The sequence below is a fragment of the Phacochoerus africanus genome, chromosome 8, assembly GCF_016906955.1.
Source record: "Phacochoerus africanus isolate WHEZ1 chromosome 8, ROS_Pafr_v1, whole genome shotgun sequence".
Lineage (NCBI taxonomy): Eukaryota > Metazoa > Chordata > Mammalia > Artiodactyla > Suidae > Phacochoerus > Phacochoerus africanus.
This window is the reverse complement of record NC_062551.1, coordinates 38428418-38446830: the sequence shown is the minus strand read 5'-3', so window position 1 is coordinate 38446830 and position 18413 is coordinate 38428418. Positions and strand designations below refer to the sequence as shown.

General features: G+C 39.0%; 1 long non-coding RNA gene across 1 annotated transcript in view; it reads right to left on the bottom strand.

Annotated features, from left to right (window-relative positions):
* The window catches only part of LOC125133794 (uncharacterized), an 83601-nt gene that overhangs the window by 56469 nt on the left and 8719 nt on the right, over nucleotides 1–18413 (bottom strand). Inside the window, exon 2 of the long non-coding RNA XR_007136510.1 lies at nucleotides 17102–17203. This is a non-coding gene — a long non-coding RNA (uncharacterized LOC125133794). The remainder of the gene's footprint in view (nucleotides 1–17101; nucleotides 17204–18413) is intronic.

The following is an 18413-nucleotide window of genomic DNA, read 5'->3' as shown; positions in this document are numbered from 1 at the left end:
AATATTTTCTCAGGTCAGGCTCCCAAAGCAACAGAAATCAAAGAAAATAAACCAATGAGACCTAAGCAAACTGACAAGATTTTGTACAGCAAAGGAAACCAAAAAGAAAACAAAAAGACAACTTACAGAATGGGAGAAAACAGTTTCAAAAGATGCAACTGATAAGGGCCTAATCTCTAAAATATACAAACAACTTATACAATCCAACATCAAAAAAGCCAACAACCCAATGGATAAATGGGCAAAAGACCTGAATAGACATTTCTCCAAGGAAGTTATAAAGATGGCCAACAAGCACCTGAAACAATGCTCAACATCCCTGATTATTAGAGAAATGCAAATCAAAACTACCGTGATATACCACCTCACACCGATCAGAGTGGCCATCATTAATAAGTTCACAAATAACAAATGCTGGAGGAGGGGTGGAGGAAAGGGAACCCTCCTGCACTGCTGATGGGAATGTAAGCTGGTACAGCCACTATGAGAACAGTATGGAGGTAACTTAGAAAACTATATATAGAACTACCATATGACCCAGTAATCCCACTCTTGGACATATATCCAGACCAACTTTCCTTGAAAAAGACACTTGTACCCACATGTTCATTACAGCACTGTTCACAATAGCCAAGACATGGAATCAACCCAAATGTCCACTGACAATGTGGTATATATACACAATGGAATACTGCTTAGCCACAAAAAATAACAAAATAATGCCATTTGCCACAACATGGATGCAATTAGAGACTCCCATGCTGAGTGAAGTAAATCAGAAAGGGAAAGACAAAGACCATATGATATCACTTATCTGGAGTCTAATATATGGCACAAACGAACCTTTCCACAGAAAAGAAACTCATGGACTTGGAGAAGAGACTTGTGGTTGCCAAGGGGGAGGGGGAGGAAGTGAGGTGGATTGGGAGCTTGGGGTTAATAGATGCAAACTATTGCCTTTGGAATAGATTAGCAATGGCATCCTGCTGTGTAGCACTGGGAAGTATGTCTAGCCACTTATGATGGAGCGTGATAAAATGAGAAAATAGAATGAGTACATGTATGTGTAACTGGGTCACCATGCTGTACAGCAGGAAAAAAAAATGTATTGGGGAAATAACAAATTTAAAAAATTGAAAAAATAAAATAAAATGTTAAAATTAAACAAATATTTATTAGTGGAAATGCTCATGAAGAATAATGGGGAGGGGCATAAAGATGAAAGGAAAGCCTTCAGACCATGAGGTAGTTCTGACAGCTCTCATGGAGAGAGGGCAGGAAGGAAAATTGGGTTGAAAAATTCTTGGACAGCTATGCAGTACCAAAAAAGTTTCAACCAGACTGATAAGAATGTCCTCGATCCAAATTCTCCCAGTGGGGGAATCCTATATCCCACAGGAATTAGCTTAATTCTTCTGTCATGCTCAGTCAATAGCATGGAGCAGCTTCAGAAAGTATAGTCTCTGTACAAGCTGGTCTTTTCTCTTGCCTGCTAATCCCAGCATCTCTGTCTTTTCTGATTTTGTTTTTATTAATTTACTTTTTTCTCATGTTTCCTGATTTTTTGCATTTCTGGCAATTTCTGATTGCATACTAAGTATTATGAATATCGCATTGCTAAATGCCTGAATTTTGTTATCCTCCTTTAAAGAGTGTTGATATTTGTTCTATAATTTCCTGTTTGATCTTTTTGTGGCTTGTTTTATAGTCTGATTAGGAAAGATCTAGAATGGCCTTTACTCTGGGACTGTTTTGGCCTTAATACAAAGGTGTGCCTCTTTTGGGAGTTTTACAGAATGCCTTTGGTATTAAATAAAAACTCATCACTCTGACTGATGGGAATCCAAACATCTCTCAGCCCCATGTGAATTCTGGGAATTGTTTGAACATAAATAAATAATTACTCACCAAAGACTCAGGAAGACCTCATGCAGTTTTCTTGAATACTTTGTGTAATTCCCTCCTCAGTGGTTCTATGTCCTGCAAATTCCAGTTGTCTAAGCCTCTCTGAAATCAAGTCTTTACCTCCTCAACTCAGCATGACCATCCTGTTCTGCTTGGGATTATCCCCCTGCCCTGCAGCCTGGAAAATCCCTCTAAGTAAAAAGATAGCATATAGTGCCCACCTCATTTGTCACATTTCTATGCAAAATCATAATTTTACATGGCCTGTTTATTAATTCCTAAAAATAGTTCTTTGATATATTTTTCCACTGTCCTCATTGCTTATCATAAGACAGTGCCCAAAACTCTGTCATGACCTGAGAAAATAATTCCACTTAAATATTTTTATCAGGATAGTGATATGATATTATATCTTATAGTTCTTGACCCTCATTGTTGAGCTAAACAGATATTGATACAGCTGACACAAGTAAAACTAAATTAAATGCAAAATAGATGCACAAAAATACACTCTGGAAACTAAAAAACCAGCCATGTACTATCTTGTTCCTTAATTGCCTATGTTTGACAAGCTTATCAATCTTGCCAGACTGTAGGCTTCTCAGCTCTACTCCCCTTCGAACTATAAAATCAGTGTATTTAAAAATGTATTTAAAATACATTCCAAGGAACTTAATATAGACACATAAGTAGTGGGATTGTGCTCAGCTCAACAGGCCAGTTGTCCAGATAAGTGCTGTGAAAGTATTCTGGTTTCATCTTTTTTTGTACCTGTGCAGAATTATGTAGATCTTTTAAATATATATATTGATTTTTATTTTTTCTATTATAGGGGTCTACAGCCTCTGTCAATTTTCTATTGTACAGAAAAGTGACCAGCCACACACACACACACACACACACAAACAATAAAAAATGGTGGTTGTTTTAAGCCACTCTGTTTTAGATTTTCTTGTTACATATATTCTTAATTATAGCAAAACTCATATGCTGTCATTGATACTGAACCAAGCTTTTTTTGCCTATTGTTCAGCAAGCCAAAATGCTGAGATGCCTAGGTTTGCAGCAAAGAAAGGGTTTATTCATAAGGCAGCCAAGTGAGGAGACAGGAGAACAAGTCTCAAATCTGCCACCCTGAAGTAAGAGAACTCAGGGATAAAAAGACAAGGTGGTCTGAGGCATGGGAAATGTGGGGGAATGTGGAGAAATATGATTGGAAATTAGAAAAGGATGAGGTAATCATTGTTCTGCAGAGTTGTAACTAAACTACAGACTTCCTTACTGGGAGCATGTTAAGAAAATGGAGGTGCTCGGCATGATCTGAGAGTGGACTTTTTGGCCCTCTGACATCAAAATGTCACTGAGCAAATGCCCAGTTGGAGGCTCAGGGGTCCTATCAGCTTAAACTGGATACAGTTGACTCCAAGTTTCTGGAAAACAACTCAAGCCAACATCTGTTGTTTAGGCAACCTGCCACTTGGATGACATGTAGATTTTCTTGTAGCAACAAATAAAACAAATTATCAGTGAAGGCAGGTTACATGTGTAATGGATTAAACTGATGATATATATGTTTGCCATATTCATATATGTTTGATGTTCATTTATTTTATGTGTATATATATATATATATACACACACACAAATACATATGCAATATAAGTAATTTTTTTTTGTCTTTTTGCCATTTCTTGGGCCACTCCCACAGCACATGGAGGTTCCCAGACTAGTGGTCAAACCGGAGCCATAGCCGCCAGTCTCTGCCAGAGCCACAGCAATGCGGGATCCAAGCCGCATCTATGACCTACACCACAGCTCACGGCAAAGCCGGATCGTCAACCCACTGAGCAAGGCCAGGGATCGAACCCGCAACCTCATGATTCCCAGTCAGATTCGCCAACCAATGCACCAAGATGGAAACTCCCTATAAGTAATTTCTTAATTTGACATAGCCGCAATGAAAAATGTATATTATCTATAATAGTTGCAAAATATCCTGATTAAAGTTGGAACTACCACAGATAAGCATTGGGTAAAACAATGGGACCTCTAGTGAATTCAGGATTATCCACAAGACCCTTTTCTTCCACTTTCCAAAGTATGTCATGTGTCCATTCACTCCTTTAGTCAATGTTTATGAAGCACCAACCTCATGTTCATCCATGAGTGAGGCACCACACAAAATATATCCCAAATTCTCCTGAAGCAGTTTCAAAGCCAGAATCTGTGACCTTACTGGAGGCTGAGTTGAGTTCAGGGATGCTGAGCTACCTCAGCTCTTGAAGGTGCTTGGGATGTTAAGGCAGGAGACAGGGAGGATACTTTTCCTTTGTCATTTGGCGTTAATCAATAATGCACTTCCTTAGCTGAGTCATCTCAGCAAATGTTGAAATAAGTAAAATAAACTATTTTAAAACCAGAAGCCACCAGAATTAAATAGCAAATAAGCCGGAAATCAGAAGCTTTGGATCACAGAAGGGACTTAAGTTACCTTGACATCTCATCTTACAATAAAGCTAAAGCAATAAAATGGTTAAAATACTTTTCTGAAAAGTTAGTCTTTTCCTGCTCTGTTGAGTGGCTAAAACTCAATACTGGCTTCAATTCCAGAGGATACTAAAGCAGTTTGTTAGTTTGAGAGTGAGTGTATTTCCCTATAAGTCCATTAGCAATGATGAGTATTATTTGCCAAGTGATGGGACAATTTACCCTCAAGACCCAGGATCTGATGAATATCACAATTCTGAGGCAAGAAAAAAATAATCTTTTCCTCTATATAAAATATGAAGGGTTTCTTTAATAACTAATACAATGTTACTTACATTAATTACTAATAGAATGTTTAACTGCTTACAGGCAAGAAACTCTTTCTAGTTGGAAAACAACTAGTGAAATATTTATTTCAAAAGAATTTAAGACTATCCCTGGAGTTAAAATATGTATTCTAAAACACATCTGCTCTGTTTTCTTTAACACTATCTAAGGAATAATATCCCTGCCACAACCATCCTAAAGAGATCAATAATATTTGAGCCATTAAAAACAGGAATGTAACAATCATATCTTTTAATCAGTCTTATCAAAAGGAAGTCTGAAAGGTAGGGCTCCAGAACTTACTAGACTAACCACCATTCAAACTGCCTACACCAAGGAAAGTGCACATTCTAAGATTCAATTGGGACAAATGTGGAATCACTGGGAGCTGCCTTTGGAGGAAGAGGGGATTCTGAATAAAGCATACTGGTTCAGAAAATGAATATAACCTGCCTCACAAATCAATTCACTTTTGCTTTGTGTCTAACACACTAGGCTTGGCACAAAATCAAATTTCTACATGACAGCTACTTTAGAAGCATTATTTAATATTTGTTGAAATCTCATGAGCTAGGTTTAAATTTATCCCTATTTAAAAATATTAGAGGGAGTTCCCATCGTGGCTCAGTGGAAACAAATCTGACTAGTATCCATGAGGATGTGGGTTTGACCCCTGGCCTTGCTCAGTGGGTTAAGGATCTGGTGTTATCATGAGCTGTGGTATAGGTTGCGGATGCAGCTTGGATTCCACATTGCTGAGGTTGTGGTACAGGCCAGTAGCTGTAGCTCCGATTCAACCCCTAGCCTGGGAACTTCCATATGCTGTGGGTGCAGCCCTAAAAGCAATAAATAAATAAATAAAATATTAGAAAACACAAATTCCCTTGTGTTGAAGGGCCTGTCCAAGGTCACAAAATAAGAAATTGGCCAAGGAAGTATTTGCATCTTATCTCATGTCAGCCTGGAGTTCTGACCACTCTGCTGAATCACTTTCTCCATGTAACTTGATGTCTAGTTTTTTTAGCCTGAACCCTACTGCACTTCTGCTACGCATACATTTCTCTTCCACACATATGCAGGCCTTACTATGTCTGTCTAAAATGACATTACCTCCTTATCTACAGGTTTTGCTCATTCAGGTTCTTCCGTTCTTCATTCCACTGATATCTTGCTATCTGTTAGACATCTTATCCACTTAATTATGATAGTTATGTTCCATCTGTGACATGGAAACATTTCTAGCCTTCTCTCTACTATAGGTTCCCACAGCAGTTGGTCAATTATATCTAACGATCAAGCAATGCACTCTTTTACTTTAGAGTGTTCCGAGTTTTAATATACTGTTTACTTTAATAGTATCCTCAATTCTTGAGATCTGAATATACATTTGATGTTATTATGGTCTCCTTAGCACTGTATCATATACACAATAAATGCTCAAGAAATGTTTGTTAACTAAAAAGAAAACAGTCCTTCAGCCATCTGACTCCTTTACTCTTGAATCTCATCTGACTTGTTCACTATGGTATCCTCAGAAACCAGCACTGCTCTTAGTACCTAATAGATCCTTGTCAAATGTTTGTGAAGTAAGTAGATAAATGAATGAATGAATCAATCAGTCAATCTAATTATCCTGAAGACTACAAACAATATACCTTTAGCCCTGTGGTTAAGAATAGAGTCACAGCCATGTGACTGGGTCCAGAAACGGCCCTGCCTCTTATTACTATCTGAAACTAACCTCTCAAGGTCTCTCATTCTATATCTGTAAAATGGTGTTTGTTTGTTTGTTTGTTTGTTTATGGATGCATCTGTGGCATATGAATGTTCCTGGGCCAGGGATTGAATCTCAGCCATAGCTGCAACCTACTCCACAGCTGCAGCAATGCCAGATCTATTAATCCCTTGCAACTGGCCAGGGATAAAACCCGCACATCCACAGTGACCCTATCCACTGCATTTGGATTCTTAACCCTCTGTGCCACAGTGGGAACTCCTAACATGGTGTTAATAGCAGTGTCTACACAGTCAAGACAGCAGTGATGTTTATGTAGCTTGCTTGCTTCCCTCCATATTCCAGGATCCTTGGCAGTTTGTCTGAGCCACAATACTTGTTTCCAGTACTTCTTGAGGGGAATTAAAATATGTCAATTCTGATCTAATAGTGATAAGGAAGATGTGAATTCTCCATACTTTGTTTCCAACTATGCAGACAGAAGATCTAAGAACTGAAAGCTAGAGATTGGAAAGATGGAAACAGACTGGATCACTGAATCACTTGGGGTATAATGACCAAGGAAACTGCAACCAATTATGATATGGGTAAGGAATAAATTTTACCCTTGTCCAGCCACTGAGATTTCAGAGTTTATTTATTATTACAACATAACTGTTATGTCCTGACTAATATAATAATCTTCTGGAATTGTAAGGATTAAAGTATATAATATGGAAGTTCTAATATCCAGCACAAATAAACCTCTCCTCAGAAAAGAAAATCATGGACTTGGAGAAAAGACTTGTGGCTGCCTGATGGGAGTGGGAGGGAGTGGGAGGGATCAGGAGCTTGGGCTTATCGGACACAACTTAGAATAGATTTACAAGGAGATCCTGCTGAATAGCATTGAGAAATTTGTCTAGATACTCATGTTACAACAGAACAAAGGGTGGGGAAAAAATGTAATTGTAATGTATACATGTAAGGATAACTTGATCCCCTTGCTGTACAGTGGGAAAATAAAAAAAAGTATATAATAAACACCTGTTCTTTACTTCAGTGCCTGGAACATAGCAAGCACTCATACATTTTAGTTGTTATTTCTGTTATTCTACTAATATTATTTTTTACCAACTACTATTTTTCACCTGGATCTCTCTCTCTCTCTCTTTCTCTTTATCTCCCTATCTGTCTTTCTCACATATCTTTCACACATACTTGTACATAGGGATAAACAAGGTTGCAGTGTGTTGATGCCATTTCTGATGCATGAAGCTACTGACTTTGTCAAAAAGGAAACTCAGAGAAGTTAAGAACTAGTAAACAGATGGCCTCCACATATGAATCCTCTTAAGAACATGTCTCTGGATCCAGCTGAGACATCAGCTCACGGTTCCTTCTGTCTGCTCCTTGACAAAAGCACTGAGATTGTTTCCTGGTAGATACAATGGATTTTTAGAGTTTTTTGCTCTGTGTCCTCAGAGGTCTCTGCAAAATAGCACATTTTTAAAAATCAGAAAAGAATAAACAGGAACAAATAGCTCAAAAAGCAGGAAAAAAAAAAAGCCGCTTCTTCATTACAGAGCCATTTGCAGCCCACTCAAAGGCATTACAAATAATTTCTTGGAAGAGCTTTTTTTGCCTATAAAGTGTTTCCTATAAAAGAAGCTAAGTATTTATCCCAGTGTCTCAGGAGACAAGATAGCAAAAAGGAACTTCCACATGCTACAGGTGCAGCCCTAAAAAGGCAAAAAGACAAAAAAAGAAAAAAAAAGAAAAAAGCTTTGCTTTGGGATTTTTCTGAGACACTGAACCATTTGTGCAAAATAAAGACAATGTAACCCAGGACCTAGAAAAATATCAGACAGATATTCTTGAACAAATTGTTTTTTTTTCTTTTCTTTTCTTTTTTTTTTTTTTTGCCTTTTCTGTTTGGCCTCTTGGGTTGTACCTCTGTGAAATTGTGACTATGGATGATAAATGTTTGGATAGAATAAAGGTCCAGCTAAAGGGGGAAAGAACTGATGAGGGAAAATATAATGGCTGGGATCATCAAGCGATCTGGTGAGATGGAGCCAGGGTTTGTGCTTTTCCTGCTAGAAGATGAGCCTAACCTTCTTGGGCTGTAAACTCCCTTTTTCTTTTTTCCTTTGTCAGCAGTCCCCACAGCATGTGGAAGTTCCCAGGCCAGGGCTGAATCCAAGCCACAGCTTCAACCTACACCACAGCAGGAGCAACACCAAATCTTAAACTCACTGTGCCAGACTGAGGATAGAACCAGTGCCTCCACAGAGAAAAGCTGGATAATTAACCCACTGCTCCACAGCAGGAAATCTGCAAACTCCTTTTTGAAGATATCTTTCTATCCCCTGTATCCAGCACAGAGTTCATGCTCAGCAATTATTGGCTATATGAATAAATGAATCAATGGGGTATTCCTGGGAAGTCATCCATAAATCAGACTATGCCATGAAGTGAATCATTTTTCCACAAGAACAATGCTTTTATTGGAGGTTCATTCTGATCAAAGACTCAACATCCAATAAATCAGAGTTATGGCCAAACTGTCCTAAACACAAATATGAAAATCTCTGTGGTCACTTGGAACAACACTCCTGTGCCCAAGTCCCATAAAATGAGTATTATCTTTATTACACAAAGGGACCTATGTGTGAAGAGGTCTGCATGCACCTCTTCTGCACTATGTATGCAACTGACATGCCAGCCCTAGCATAAAATTAATGAACAAAGAATCCATTTCCTGCCTTCTAATATGGTAGAAAGGTTTAAGGGCTGCATTTAGGTGGTTGAAGTTTCTTAAAGATGCTTGGCAAGGAAGGATGTTTAAAATTTACATTTGGGCCACAACACCAGTCCCAGTCACCATCACTCCCTGTGGAACAGTTGTACTGTTTCCTGACTGGTCTTGCACTTCACTTCTATTCCCTTCCAAACTGTTTCCACAGAATGATAATCCAATCATACTTGGGGCCAGCTTAAAATGCCTCTAATTTCTGTTAAGAGACTCTCTGAACTCTTAACCTTGGCCTTAGAGGCCCAACATCATGTGAACCCTGAGTGTCTCCTTTCTCGTTCAGCAGCACACTCCTCCTCTTCACCCTCCAGGCTCTAAACAAGTGTATCTTTCTCTTATTGCATTCCTCAAACACACATCTGTCACTTCTTTTTCACTCTCGTACTTCTGCCTAAACATCTCCTTCCTTTTTTCTTGTCCACTCCTTGCCACCTCCAAATTTCCAGCCAAGTAAGAGGTTTTCCTGATCCTTAGGACAAGTCAGGTTGCTCTATTACCCACACACTCAGCACCCAGACCTTCAGAGTAAATGGCATTGCTGGGATTTATACATTTTATGTATGAAATTTGTTCAGTTAATAGTAATCCAAAAGTGCTAATTAAATAATTAAGATGTTTATTGACAAGATTAGAAATGATGTAACTGGACTAGTGGCCCTCATCTCTTCCTCCAAATGAAAACAGAAAAAAACTGCTTGACTAAGAAAAACAAAAACCAACACCAAACCCAACCAAAACAACAACAACAACAAAGATAAAATATTTTTAGTTTACTTGTTGAATTCCACCTTTCCTTATTTACTATAAATCTCATGATCATGTATTTCTGGCCCAACAACATAGGCTCAGCAACCAGAATATCATAGGTACTAACCTCCCAATATAGGTACTAAGAAATACATGTGCAATAAACTCACTGAGGTTTGATAAAAATGAAAGATTTGTTTCAATACAAGCTGGAACAGCTTTACACCTGGGTAAAGCATTTATGTAAAGAGTAAATGATTGCTTGCCTCTTGCATTGTAGCTATGAGGTAAGACAGCTTCTGTGCCAATTTCAGCAGTGCAAGGAAGGCCTATTCCAAGATTCTCAAACTCACCCTTAAATTAAGCCCTCTCTACTATCAGATTCTTAAAAGAGGTAGAAAGTCCTATGTATTGAGTGCATGGACTTAAAAAGAAGGAATTTGCACCTTTCCCCGAATCCAGTTATAGCCTTCCACCACCACCATCCTTCACTCCAGGGTTGAAGACTTTTACTTGTGGCTTTTTTTTTTTTTTTTTTTTTTTTTGCCTTGGGATGGATGTGGCTCACAGAGAATAAAGTAGAAATGATTCCTTCTAGACTATAGTTTATATCCTCAGGTCCTCATAGTGTGCCTCCCATGAAAAGCCAGAGAAAGCTTGACTCTGTCTCATGATGTATTTCCAAGATGGAGGGGGGTAGGGAGAGTTTAAGTTTCATGAATAAGAGACTATTTGCCTAAATTACCAATGTGTCCCCAGCACTAACATGGTGACTTTAATGTGATATTAATTAAATATACATATATACATATATATATTGAGTTAATTAAACACACACACACACACACAAAAACTGCAGTAGCTAAAGACTGTGTGCAGAATTCACAGCTTTTTCAGCAACCTCCCCCTGCACATGTGCACATACACACTCCTGTCCATAGGGGCTGAGCTAACTTCTCCCTATCCCCACAGCCAAGGGGAAATGGAGGAGTTTACCCCTCTGACTTAATTTCTTCTAAAGCCCATTAGGGAAAAGGAGTCTAATTTCATTGGCTCAATCATTTTATCATTCCTAGGAAATTAAGATTAAAAAATCAAAACATTCTTTGGCTGGGTTGTGTTGAACTGAGCCAAGTCATCTTAGATTCATGACACATTTTGAATTTAAAAAGTCCTTACTATCTAAATACTATATCAATATTACTATTTCCATCTTTATTTCTGAGGGAAGGAAAATATCTCCAGAGGGCAGGCCCCACCCAAAGGCTGATACCCACTTCATCTCCTTCATCTCAATTGCTGGTTAAATAATCACAAACATAACTTTTAAGAAATGTCACTTACAGTGATAAATAATTTACCACTGATGCTAGGACCTTGTAAAATCTGATTCTTAAAATAACTAGATCATTTTCTTGGCAATGATAAAAATAAATTTAAAAGAGGTTTGTGGAGCTGGGGAGAGAAGCAGCTAACACTATCTACTCTGATGCAATTTTCCATGCTCCAAACCATAAAGGCTATACTCAACAAGGCAAGTCAACTATTTGCTCTTAGGCGGTGGCCTTCAGTAAAAACCCTCCAAATACTAACAAAGGCTGCAGCAGTCAGTCAAGAATCATTCACCTCAGTAGAGAGTTTCAGAGGACCACTTGAGCTTCTTACCAGAAGAACAAGTAGGGACAGGATAATTTACTCTGTAAACTCCAGAAGCCTCTGAACACATAAAGAACAAGATCTTTACAGTCCTCCAGGTGAAGTCCAGCCTGGCTTTAGGAAGAAGTACATTGTAAAGGTATTAATGAGTGCAGAAGTCAGATATCAGCAGTGGGGATCTGGGTGGGAGACATAGAAGGGAGGTGTTTGTTTTTGTTTTTTTTAATCATGGAATCTGTGTGCATGTCAGGACCCTCTGTTCTGAATTTGCTCTGGTTATATATTTTAACAAGTTGATTCCTTCATCTTCTAGAAATTTATGCTTCAAATAAAATCATGAATTGGGTGAGATATAGTTATAAGTCTTCACCAACAAATCAATCCTGCCCTAAGGGCTTGAATGCTGACTCACTAGGAATAGACACTGCCTATTACTTAACAAGCCATTTCCCCCAGGTGCATGCAAATACACATATCAGCAAAATATTCCTTTTCTTAGTATGTGGTCCTTTGTTTTTGGTTTCAGGTACTAAAAACCCAATCTAAAGCAGCTCATATAAGAGAAGTCCATCAACAGATGGATGGATTATGAAGATGTGGTACATATATACAATGGAATACAACTCAGCCATAAAAAAAAGAATGAAATAATGCCATTTGCCACAACATGGATGGATATAAAGACTCTCATACCAAGTGAAATAAGCCAGAAAGAAAAAGACAAATACCATATGCCATCATTTATTTGTGGAATCTAAAATATGGAACAGATGATCCTATTAAAAAAAGAAAGAAAGAAAGAAAAAATAAACAGAATCAGATCATGGCCAAAAGAGCAGACTTGGCATTCCCAAGGGGGAAAGTGGAAGAATGGATGGATGGGCATTTGGGATGTTTTTTGGATGCAAACTCATATTTGGAATGGATAGGCAATGGGATTCTACTGTACAGCACAGGGAAATGTGTGTGATTCAGTTACTTAGTTGTACAACAGAACTTGATGAAATATTATAAATTAACTATAGTTTAATAATAATAAAAAAAAGGAAATCCAGAGGTTTTTGGTTGCAGGGTTGATCAGTCAGTGGCTAAACATATCATCAGTATAATTAGGAGCTCATGCTCTGGGACAAGACTGGAATTGAAAGCCAGCTCTGCCATTTAACCTCTCAACTTCTTAGCCTCAATTCCACCTACTGTAAAATGAAATAATGTTCTCCCTACTATAAAAAAATACTATAGGTTGAGTAGCTTATAAACAACAGAAATTTATTTCTTAAAGTTCTGGATGCTGGGAAGTTAAAGATGAGTTTAAACACCAGTATAAAGCCCAGCTCAGGTAGATCCATGCAGGATTCTAATTTTTTACCTGGCCATTCCCTCCAATCAAGAGCTATCTAGGCATCTTTGCAGACTTGCCCTGAATTATTATTCAGTCTTGTGGCATAGCTGACTGTAGATTCCTAAGACCTGGCCTGCCAGACACTGGCATTTCTGCTATTTTAGCATCTGCCACCTTTCAGAGTAGAAATATGATGAGAGGTTGGTCAACCATTGGGTTCAAATTCTGGCTCTATCATTTAATAGCTATGAGGCTCTGGGCAAGTCTCAACCTTGTGAGAGTTAGGTTCACCATTTGTGAAATGGCAATTTAAAAGTAAAATAAAATAAAGTTGTGACATATGTAATTTTTTTTCCCACTGCACCCATGGTATATGAAAGTTCCCCAGCCAGTGATCAAATCTGAGCTGCAGCTGCAAACTGCGCCACAACTGCAGCAATGAGGGATCCTTAACCCACCTTATTGGGCTAGAGCTTGAATCTATACCTCTGCACTGACCTGAGCCTCTGCAGTCAGGTCCTTAATCTACTGTGCCACCACAGCAACTACACCAGTACATTTGATATCTGGTGAGGGCCTGTGTCTTGGTTCATAGATTGTATTTTCAATGTGTCTTCACATGGTAGAAGAGGTGGGAAAACTCTCTGGCATCACTTATAAGAGCACTAATCTCATTAGTGAGGGCTCTACATCCCAAAGGCCCCACCCCCCAACACTATCACACTGAGGATTAGGTTTCAACATATGAATTTTAGGGGGACAAAAATATTCAGTCCATAGCAGATAGTAAACAGCACTTCAGGGTTATCAGCATTAAATGAAGAAATCTACATAAATCATTTAACAAGTTCTAGGTATACAGTTAGTACTCATAAAATGTAGCTAATATTGTTACCAAAAAAATGCTAGAGCCCCATCTTTATGCTCTAACACCCCAGGACAACAGCATGGATTTCTCACTTGGTCACTTGGATGAATGCAGCAGTCTTTAGCATCCTGTGTAGACAAGACACAAAGAAGAAGGATTTCTTCCTCTAAGGGAGGAAAATCTTTCCCAGGAGCTCCTTGGCTTCTTAAACCATCTGAGGTAAAGAACTAGTTCTTTTTTTCCAATCTATCATGAACCATTACTTTTGTAAAATACAATAAAAAACAATTACTGAATAAATGAAATAAAAAATAAAGATATTCAAAATGCCAATTCCAATTATTTGTCCTTATTATTAGATTTGACAAGGATAAAATTATTCAATTAAATTCTAAAAAATGTATACATTCAACAAGTGCAATTCCACAAAGCAGCACCAAAGTCTGTGTCATTCTGCATAAGCCATTGTCCCTATAGTTTCAAAGGGGCAGGGATAGGTCATATGATCAGGTTCAACCAGTCTCTATTATGGAAAACCCTCTATTCCATTGGTTGCATTCCATTTAACAGTCATACCAATGCCTACTATGGGCAGATACCTGGACCTGCAGCCTGTGATATGCTCCATGTGGAAGAACAAGTGACATGCTATGGGAGAATAGACTCAAAATAATATCATTTTGACTTTTTAATGGCCTTTTAAAGCAGGTGGTGTTTGAGCTGAAGTTTGACTAATAGTATGTATGGCTTTGATCTGTTTATGTAGGGAAAAATAGTATCCAAGGCAGAGGGAATAATGAAAAAAATATATATGCCTACAGCCACACCATGGTATATGGAGGTTCCCAGCCATGGACCGAATTTGAGCTGCATTTGAGACCTACACCTCTGCTGCAGCAATGCCAGAGGCTTTTAACTCACTGCACCAAGCCAGGGATTGAACCCATACCTCCACACCAACCCAAACCTCCACAGCAACCCAAGCCATTGCATTCAGATTCTTAACCCACTGCACTATGGCAGGAACGATGGAGAAATATTTTAAGGTAAAACTGAAATTTTTGTTGGGGGTGGGGGGAGAAAACAGTGTTATAAATCATCTGCTCACCATTTAGCTTGGGACTCAGGTTAGGCAGGATAAAAACCCTCCAAAGATGGTCACATTCTAAATCAAAAACCAGCTCTCTAGATTCTAAATCTCTCTTTATGCAAAGAGTTAAGAGGAAGTTTGAGAAGTAGTAAGGGCTTTGGAGTGAGATAAACGGTTTAATTTTGTTGCCTATTGCTCTGTGTCCTTGAATAAATTTAAGTTTTTCTAAACTCCAGCCTCCTCATCATATAGTCTGATAAGAATATCTACCTCTCATGGTGGTTTAAAGGGTTAAATAATTTTATGTGTACACACAGTAAATGTGTATTTATGATATGTCTTGATATATTTATTAGACATGTCTTGATTTTTACCCGGCAGGAAAAGGAAGAACCAAACAACTTCAAACTCTCTCCAGGCATTGCTGATGACCTCTTAAAAAGGTCATCAGCAATGATGACCTGGAATATGTGCCAGGTATAGAGAACTACAGAGCTGAATAAAACCTACCCTCCAGGGACCCTGCCAGGCCAGAGGACAGCATTTCCCAAATTGTGAGGCACTGGAAACCCTGCCCTGATTAGAATGAGAGAGGATTTCAGGTGACTCACAAACATAACATAAAGTAGGATCATCACACAGTGAAAAATTCCTCCTTGTCCAGTTCTTTTTTTTTTTTTTTTTTTTAATCTTTTTAGGGCCAAACCTGCCATATATGGAAGTTTCCAGGCTAGGGGTCAAATCAGAGGTGCAGCTGCTGGCCTAAGCCATGGCCTAGCAACACTGGATTTGAGATGCATCAGGACCTATGATGCAGCTTGCAACAATGCTGGATCCTTAACCCACTGAGTGAGGCCAGGGATCAAACCCACATCCTCACAGACACTATGTTGGTTTCTTAACCTGCTGAGCCACAGCAGAAACTCCCACTTTCAGTTCTTTGGATTACATTTAGAAGGAAGTCTCACTCTGGTGCCAGTCTGTTTCAAATCTTTCCATCTCTGATTAATCTCAAATAAAGAACAGGTCTCAGGCTGCTAGACTTTGACAAGCAGCAGGGTTATGCAGGAACTGAAAACTGTAGTCTGACCATCTCTATGGCAAGTATCACTGGTGTAACACCAATAGAAGTGATTTTAAGCTTCCCGGCAAATTTTAAAGATGACTAACCTAAAGAAATACAAAGAAATAGGAAAGAAATAGGACAAATATAATGCAGGTATCTTAAAATTCATGAAGGTTGAACACAAATGGTGTTCGGCAAACACTGTCATAGTGAATAACAACATGTAAACATGTTTGCAAGGCTGAATAATGAAGGCTAATATCTATGCTAGGCAAAATGGAAGATAGATATAGGAGTGATCAACTTTTTTTGCCCTAAAAGGCAAAAAAAAAAAAAATAGAATAGTCATTATAACTATTGTCTCATTGAAGACTTCATTTTCTTTCTTTTTTTTTGGCTACACTGCAGCATATAGAGTTCCTGGGCCAGATCTGAGCCACAGTTACAACCTATGCCACAGCTGCACAAAGCCAGATCCTTTTAACACACTGTGCCAGCCCTGGATTTAACCTTCATCCTGTCACTGCAGAGACACCACTGATCTTGTTGCACCACAGTGGGGACTCCTTAGAAAACTATTTTTAAGGACAAAAATGTTCTGTTGGCTTTTCTGCCTCTATGTTCTGAACAGGAAATTTTTTTTTTAATTTTGTTGATAAATGATATGATGAGAAAAAAAAAAGCATAAAGAACTTTACATATTAGAACTTCAAAGCAAGTCCTAAAGAGCCCTGCACTGTGATTGTTTCCTCCTGAGATGCCCAGATTGGTCCCTGGAGCTAGTTTCTGTGGGCTAAGTTAATGTTTATTAGAGGATGAAGACTCTGAACTCTGGCTCAGATTTAATGTAGAAACCCAGCTCAAGCTGGAACCACACAGCCCAGACTTTTAAGTCCAGAAAAATAACTTCACTCACAGGGTCTTATTGTTCTTATCTTTTAAAAGAGGGATGGCAGCACCTCCTGGGTGATGAAATGCCTGCAGGGAACTTAGCACAGTGCCTGACACAGAAGCCCTGCTTAGTAATTGCTGGCTATTGCTGTTAGTAATGTTCATGCTGAATAAAGCCCAGGAGTTTCACCTGAGTTCTGGAAGCTGGACTGCTTACTCCAATGAAGGCTGCAGCACTTTTTGCAGTGGCAGAAGGCAGGAGAGGAAGAAACTCTGTGATTGGACTTTGGCTCTGAAATGATATAAAGCAAACAAAACAACAACAACAACAAAATCAGTTCTTTAAGTACAGGAGAAAGATTTTTACCATTTTCGGTCCTAAGCAGTCCTATAAGATAATGTACTGGAAGGTGAGGCAATATCGTTTCATGCTTTCCCCTTGAATGGCAGTCTCACTTACAAATTACTGTACTCCCCTGGAGAGTAATTGATCACTGTTGTTGCTTCTGCTAGCCTCTGCTCTTCACTAAAAAACAAAATTGGGAGTTCCTGTTGTGGCTCATCAGATAAAGAACCTGACAGAGTGTCCATGAGAATGCACATTCAATCCTATACACTTTTCTATGTATAGGAAGATGTGAGAGTCTGGGCTCACTGAAATCACTCCTTTTTTGTTTGTTTTTTTGTTTGTTTGTTTGCTTGCTTTTTATGGCCACACTTGCAGCATATGGAATTTCCCAGGTCTAATAGGAGCTGCAGCTGCTGGCCGACACCACAGCCATAGCAACACCAGATCCAAGCCACATCTGTGAGCTACACCACAGCTCACAGTAATGCTAGATCCTTAACCCACTGAGCAAGGCCAGCAATCAAACCCACATCCTAATGGATACTAGTCAGGTTCATTATCTCCAAGCCACAATGAGAACTCCAAAATAATTCCTTTACCATGCACCTCAGCTATCTGGAGCCAGTATCCTGCTTTTCTCCATCTTGAATTCCCTTGTTAGTGCAAGTGTATGTGCATAACACACAGTGAAGCCAAACAAACCAAAAAATCAGAGTCTAGAGCAAGAAAGAGTTATTGCAGAAACACACAAGGAGATTAGTGACTCTTGCTCCTGCAAGAACCCAAACTCCTCAACATTTAAAGCATTTTAAAAGCAGGGGTCACAGGGCAAGTGATCTGCTTGTGATTGGGTGATGGTAAGGTAACAGTGGCATCACAGGGGTTACCATTATCAATCCTTGGACTTTGAGAGGCCTGGGGGCTAAGTATTCATGGTCATCAAGTAGCTAACATCTTCCATTTGGGGAGTTCCCATCGTGGTGCAGTGGTTAACGAATCCGACTAGGAACCATGGAGGTTGCGGGTTTGATCCCTGCCCTAGGTCAGTGGGTTAACGATCCGGCATTGCCACAAGCTGTGGTGTAGGTTGCAGATGCGGCTCGGGTTCCGAGTTGCTGTGGCTCTGGCATCGGCTGGCAGCTACAACTCCGAT